Below are 7,709 nucleotides of genomic sequence, written 5' to 3' on the forward strand. Positions count from 1 at the left end.
GAAACGGTATTGTTGTTCTCTAGGCTCCGAGCTCCGAGATTCCGCACACTTGACCTTCCTCCTTCCCCACTTTCCTCCCCAGGAGAAAGATGAGATTCATAAAGCTTTTCTTAAGCACTCCAATCTTCACTAACCTCCCTTGCCTCAGATTATGACTACATCTCTAAGGTATTGATATAACACTTAGATGGTATATGTCATTTGCTGCTGTTTTGAATTTTAGTATTTCCTAAATAAATTATAAACTACTTGAGGGCAAAGACCATGCATTCCACATCTTCTGGATCCTCCCTGGTGCCTTTTATGGTGCCAGTTATATCATAAATGTTCTATAAATATTGATCAGTTGCTTGATTGAAGGTAGTGAAAGGGAATCTGGTATGAGCAAGAAAGGACAGTACCTGAGACATAGGGAAGAGGGCATGTCGATATTGTAAGATTTACTTAGCACCCTAAAAACTAAAGGATTTTTAGAATTATTTCTCTTATTCTTATAACTGTTTTAGCAAATGCGCATTAGTATTATTTTCCAGTCATCTTAGGAGCTCAACTCAAAAAAAACAAAAAAATTTTTTTTTCTGAGTACCCATGTGGCAAAAACTACGCTATCCATTTTGAATGTATTCCTTCCTAAGAGGGTCTTCTATCAAAGGAACTTTCTAACTACATTTATGAGCTTCATTGTAGAGCATTTACTGGAAAATTGAGAGGTTGCTAGATGTCCAAAACAGCACATTTGGTGGAACCAAAATTAGAATTTGGCTGTATGTTTGTTCAGAACCTCCCCTAGAAGGTAAGCTCTCGAATGTGTACAAGGCTGTGCTTCTTTGGTGGATGAGGAAATCAAGGCCAAGGCGTTAGTGTTGGTTCACCTTTCCCTCTTCCTTAAGCACCTAAATTATACATTGGCAAGATTGGGCTCCTACAGGAATCCGGATAATGGCAAAATTCCTGCTGACCACACCCTGTGTGAGACCACAGTGAGTCTTAAAGGGGCTTTGGCAAGAGGATGTAGGAAATTAATGATAGCTGCAAAGTGAGAAGGCCCAACCTTGGAATTCTCTCTCCTGTAGAGCCACACTGCCTGCCTGCCTGTGCTCCAACCACTAGCTCCCAGTACCCAAAATATGAGAAGAAAATAAGGAGCCAGGAGGGAGTTGTCCTTGTGGGACAAGAATTTCAGCTGGCAATTGTTAATCACATTTTTCCAGCTATTTTGACATGTGTTATATAAGGGAACCAATTCCAAGACAAAACAGAAAACAAAATGCTCTGACTACAGAAGTGCAAATGCAGAGTACATTGGAGCTGACTTTTCCTTTTAACTTCTTATTTACATAGGATGGATTTGTTTAAGCAAATTTTTTTTTACTTCCATGAAGTTACAAATCAAGTATTTTATTCCCCTTACTATCTATTGTTCATTTTTATTTCTGCTAATTTCCATACATTTAAAATATGTTTTCAATTTGCTGAAAATACTTATGAATCATATGCACACATGCATATGTACAATAAATCATTTTTATAGGTTCAATCAAATCTGGCATCTTTTGTAGCTCACAGTAGTTCAAGAGTTCGAGGCCCTAGCCCTGTTTTGAGCTGGAACTTGATGCTCGCAAAATAGGTGGGTCAAAGGTAAAAGTTCTGTTTAAAGTCCTTTGACAGATACATCTAGATTTAGTTGTAACATGGAGGAAATAACTTCTGTCTCATTCACATTCATGTCACGACTAATGAAGAAAATACATAAAGAAGAATTTTAAAAAAAGAAAAAGAAAAAGAAAATACAGTTGGTAGTCTGTACCCACACTGCCCAGTGTCAAAATAACCAAGGTCACATTGATCTGGTGATTGTTGATGGTGTGCTTTTGATGTAAAGATTCCACCAGAGTGCTGATGAATCCTAAATCATACTTCCATTTCTGACTACTCTCCTTAGCTCCAAGGTCGAACATACCATTTCTACTTAGTGTCAAATAGTCTTCTCAAACATAGCATGTCTGAAAACCAACTCTTGACTCCACATTCCTGAAACTTGCTCTTCCCCCAGTCATCCCCATTTCAGTTAACAGCATCATTATTCACCTGGTTGGTCATTCTGCAAGTTTTGACATATGTATATAATCCTGTAAACACTACCACAATTAAGATATAGAATAGTTCCAATGAAGAACATTTAGGTTGTTTCCAGAGTTTCATGATTATAAATAGAGCTGCCATAAACATTCATATATGTGCTTTTGAACGAACATACATTTTCATTTCTTTCTGGGTAAATATTCAGGGGTAACATTGCTAAGTTGTATGGTAAGTATATATTTAACTTTGGAAGAAACTGCCTAACTATTTTCCAGAGTGGTTGTACCATTTTACACTCCCACCAGTGATGTATGAGAGATTTAGTTTCTCCCTGAGCTCACCAGCATTTGTATTGACATTATTTTTTATTTTAACTGGTCTAGTAGATGTGCAGTGATATCTATTGTGGGGTTTTTTTTTTCTATTTTAATATTATTTAATTCTATGGAAAAAACAAGTTTTATTACATTCCTTTTTTAAAATGGGGGGAGAACTGTACAAGTAAGCATGATCACACCTCTGTTAGAGCTGGTTAATACTGATCTTATTGCCTCGAAGTCTCTCTAGCAGTGTCCAAGAAATTATGTTTAAGGTCCATCTGAAGAAAAAAAGCACTGGAGAGGCAAGAAAGAACTTGGGTAAAAAGCTTCAGAGGGTTGTAGGGAGATGGAACTTGCTTCTTAAAAAAGTTATGTTGAGCTCTGGAGCGTCTCCATTTCTTAACACACCTTCCAAACCATTCATTGGGATAGTTTTACCCATGTGTAAAGTCTCATATGCAGTTTGGGGGCTTTTAGAAATTCAGAAATAAAATAATATAAAAAGTAGAATATTGAAGGCTTCAGAGTAGGGCTGTAAGAGACTCAATACTGCTAAATAAGTTCCCAAACAAAAATGTTCAGTCACCCCCACCCCCAAACCTATGTGTAATAGGAGAAAATGCACAGCAAGAAGCAGAGGAAAAGCATGTAGACTGGAATAGATCATACGCTGAACAGTCTAGAACCAAAGAAAAAAAGCAAACAACATACATATACACAAAAGCCTAAGAAGCAGCTATTCTCCTCATGTCTTTAGGTGAGTACCTCTACCCAGTAGATTATAGTCATGAAAACAACTCAGTTTTTTTTTTTTTAAAGTAAAAAACTGTTTCCCATCATGCTCCATTTTCTAGAATCTACCCTTTTTGATTGGTTGGTATAAACAAAAAGCAAAGCACATAAACATGCAAGCGTGCACGCGTGCGCGCTCACACACACACACACACACACACACACACACTGTCCTAAAATGTGAAAAATGCAGGTATATAACACTGGTATTAGAAATCACTTCAACTTTATACTTAGGAACTTACAGACCCTTCATTTGCTCCCCCCAAATATTTTTCCTTGTCCTTATTCTTTAAATGCCCAACCACCAAAAGAAAAAGGAAAAAAATAAAAGGCTTTAAATGCACATGTTTCAAGTCTGTGTCTTGTTAACAAAAAAGGTAGCATTTTCTTCACTTTGGCCATTGTTAAAGATGCAGGCATAGATCAGGGAATGTTAAGACTCACATGTATTAAAAAATAAAAGCAACATTAACAGCATATATCTTTCAAAAAAGGCTAAAATACTAACAAATACAAGTCAATGCACATATTTTTAACTAGTGCAATTTTATCTACAATGGAGTAAATGTTATTTTGTGTGCCAGGCATTGCAATACTGTTCATTTCCCTTTTATCATGCAAACGTGCCAATTTTATCATTAAAAAAACCTTTATTGGGTCACATACACATTGCCCTCCCACCCAAATTAAGGGGGAAAAAGTCAATAAAAGAGCCCCTCAAGATTTCATAACTATGAACATAAAGCTCCTAGGTAATAGTGTATAGGCTGAATTTTCAGATTTGTATAAAAAAAATTATAACTTACGTAGATGTCTTCCTCACCAATTACAACACAATGTGAAGTTACACTACTCTGAAATTTGTACCAACTGTACAAAAACCATGAAAAAAATTATGTTCTTCATGGCCTGAGAGCCTACACATTTTTGAGTAATTTAAAAGGGTAACTATGAGAGCCTGACATTTTTCTGTATCTCACCTCTTCTGCCTCTCTATCTGCAGGATTTGTAAATCAAAGTCAGTAACATCTTAGTAGCAAACGTCTCGTCTATCTCCCCCTTCTTCTCTCCTAACTAATCCTACTCAATTTTCTCTCATCTTCCTGAGCATTTTCCATGAACAGCATTGCAAGTTGGTTTTAAAAAAAAAGAAAGAAAGAAAAAGAAAAAAAGGAAAAAGGAAAAAGTTTTACAAGGGTTTTGCTGGTTAATTATTTACTGGTGGAATCACTCCACCAGGAGTCTGATTTCATTGGCTAGCAGTTGGTTTCTGTTGAATAGGCCCCCTGGGAGCTTGGTGAGCAGCTCTCGCTGCGTGGTTTCAGGGTCGCTGTCAACTGAGCTGGAACTTGCGCTCATGTTGTCGACAGCAGTATTGGCTGAGGGACCCAACTCCGGCTCACTAGTGTCACTGGCCGTGGACACCATGGAGAGCAGGGACATACGCCAGGTGAGCTGGTCAGAGGGCAGAAGGGAGGCGGCAGAGTCCGCTCCGATACCAGCTACATCTAGATTACACGCCTTATCAAAGGTGATGAAACCTACATTTGCATTGGCCTCGCAGACACAGAAGGAGCAGTCGTCTTTCATCAACAGGTCAATGCCACACACATCCATTCCCAGGATGTTAGACACCTGGATAGCTAGCTGCTTCCCTTGTTCACTCAATGAACACATCGTCCCGACACCACGTAGTGAGCAGTTGCTTTGCATCCTCCCATCTGTTGAACAGCATAACACTGTGCCAACCACACGACATCCCACGACAATGACACGTACATCCCTTCCATGAGACTCTTTAACATACTTCTGAAATAGGTATGGAGCTTCATGGCGAATAAGATGGCTTAGATTAGCCAAAGGGTGCTTATCACGAGCCAAGAAAACCGCTTTGCCTCTATGACCCTGTGTATTCTTCACCACCTTTGGGAACTCCAGTACTTCTGCTTCATCAATCATTTTAGCAAAATTTTCATGACCACCTTAAGAGAAAGTATCTGGCAGAGGAACACCATGACCTGCCAACTCTTGAAACGTCCAGAACTTATTAACACAGTTCAGGATGGCTTGAGGTCAGTTCATCAACCTGCTTCCCATCTTCTCTAGATGGCACAAAACAGTGATGTCACAATCACTTTGCACCCAAGGGGTTGGTACTCTCACTACCACCACCTGAGGATAGGCAGTAATTAGTTCTCCATTGATACAAAGACCCAGGTTTCCTTGCTCTATTGTTAGCACCACCTCATCTATCACCACAGCCCTAAAGTCCAGTTCCTCCTCACAACATTTGGCCTTTAATGCTCATAAGATCTCTTTTGGGGGATAGTCTTCCCTGATTTGACGATCTGTCAAAAACCACAACTTGGCAGCCACAGAGCTACACATCTTGATCTGCCTGTTCTTCCTTTTCTGGGATTACTTCCTCCTGAATATAGACTCTTTCTAGCGAATCAAACTTGTATTCCCTCGCTGGCCTCCCAGCAAAGCCAATTTACTGACACTGGGATGTGGTGAGGGAAAGTACAGCGTTTATTGCAGGGCACCAAGGATGGAGAACAGGCAGCTCATCCTCAAAAGACCCAAACTCTCTATTGTGGTTTTAATTTGCATTTCCCTTATAAGGATGTTAAACATCTTTTCATGTGCTTACTTGCCATCTGTATACCCTCTTTACTGAAGAGTCCAAATCTTTTGCTTTTTTTTTTTTTTTTTTTTTTTTGGTCTGCACCATGCACGACTTGCAGGATCTTAATTCCCTCACCAGGGATCGAACTCAGGCCTTTGGAAGTGAAAGTGCGGAGTACTGTCCACTGGACTGCCAAGGAATTCCCTTGCTATTTTCTAATTAGATTGTTTTCTAACTGTTGAGTTCAGAAAGTTTTTAAAAATAGTCTGGATAGACGTATTGTGTTGGAGTTTTTAGGGTTAGGATTTTTTAGGCTAGTTTTAGGTTCACAGCAAAATTGAGCAGAAGGTACAGAGATTTCCCGTATACTCCTAGCCCCTCCACATGCACAGCCTCTCCTATTATCAACATCCTCCACCAGAGTGGAACGTTTGTTACAATTGATGAACCTACTCTGACACATCATAATCACCCAAAGTCCATAGTTTGCATTAGGGTACACTCAGTGTTTTACATTCTATGGGTTTGGACAAACGTGTGATGACATGTATCCATCTTTATAGTATCATATAGAATAGTGCTCCGCCTATTCATTCTTCTCCCCTAACCCTGGGCCACCACTGATCTTTTTACTGTCTCCATTTGCCTTTTCTAGAATTGTCATGTAGTTGGAATCATACAAGATACAGCCTTTTTTAATTGGCTTCTTTTACTTTGTAATACGCATTTAAGATTCTTTCATGTCTATTCATGGCTTGATAGCTCATTTCTTTTCAGTGCTGAATAATAATGCATTGAATGAATTTACCACTCTTTATCCATTTGCTCACTGAAGGACATCTTGGTTGCTTCCAAATTTTGACAATTTGAATAAAGCTACCATAAACATCCATGTGCAGGTTTTTGTGTGCCCATAAGTTTGTAAGAAACTGCCAAACTGTCTTCCAAAGTGGTTGTACCATTTTGCATTCCCACCAGCAATGAATGAGAGTTCCTTTTGCTCCACATCCTCACCAGCATTTGGTGTTTTCAGTGTTCTAGATTTGGCTATTCTAATAGGTGTGTAGTTGTTGTTTTCACTTTCATTTCCCTGATGACATGTGATGCAAAACATCTTTTCATGTGCTTACTTGCCATCTGTTATATTCTTTGGTGAGTTATCTGTTAAGGTCTTTGGACTATTTTTTGAGTTGTTTGTTTTCTTATTGTTAAGTTTGAAGAGTTCTTTGTATATTTTGAATAACAGTCTTTTATCAGATGTGCCTTTTGCAAGTATTTTCTCCCAGTGTGTGGCTTGTCTTCTCATTCTTTTGACATTGTCTTTGCAGAGCAGAAGTTTCTTAATGTTAATGAAATCCAGCTTATCCATTTTTTCTTTCATAGATCATGCCTTTGGTGTTGTATGTTAAAAGTCATTGCCATATCCAAGGCTAGGTTTTCTCCTATGTTGTCTTCTAGGAGTTTTATGGTTTTGCATTTTACATTTAGGTCTGTGATCCTTTTAAAGTTATTTTTGTAAAGGGTGTAAGGTCTGTGTCCAGATTTATTTTTTGCAAGTGGATGGCCAGTTGTTCCAGCATCATTTGTTGAAAAGATTATTCTCCATTGCATTTCTTTTGCTCCTTTGTCAAAGATCAGTTGACTATATCTATGTGGGTCTACTTCTGGGCTCTGAATTTAATTCAATTGATCTATTTGTCTATTCTTTCATCAATACCACACTGTCTTGATTACTGCAGCTTTATAGTAAGTCTTAAAAGTTGGGTAGTGTCAGTCCTCCACCTTTTCCTTCTTCAATATTGTGTTGGCTATTCTGGGTATTTTGCCTTTCCATATAGACTTTAGAGTCAGTTTGTTGATAGTCACACAACTTGCTGTGATTT

The 7,709-nt window shown here is 38.5% G+C and overlaps 1 pseudogene; it reads right to left on the reverse strand.

Annotated features, from left to right (window-relative positions):
* Positions 1 to 4,424: 4,424 nt before the first annotated feature.
* On the reverse strand, positions 4,425 to 5,585 carry LOC137761591 (beta-citrylglutamate synthase B pseudogene; annotated as a pseudogene).
* Positions 5,586 to 7,709: the final 2,124 nt, after the last annotated feature.

This window comes from Eschrichtius robustus, chromosome 3, assembly GCF_028021215.1.
Source record: "Eschrichtius robustus isolate mEscRob2 chromosome 3, mEscRob2.pri, whole genome shotgun sequence".
Taxonomy (NCBI): domain Eukaryota; kingdom Metazoa; phylum Chordata; class Mammalia; order Artiodactyla; family Eschrichtiidae; genus Eschrichtius; species Eschrichtius robustus.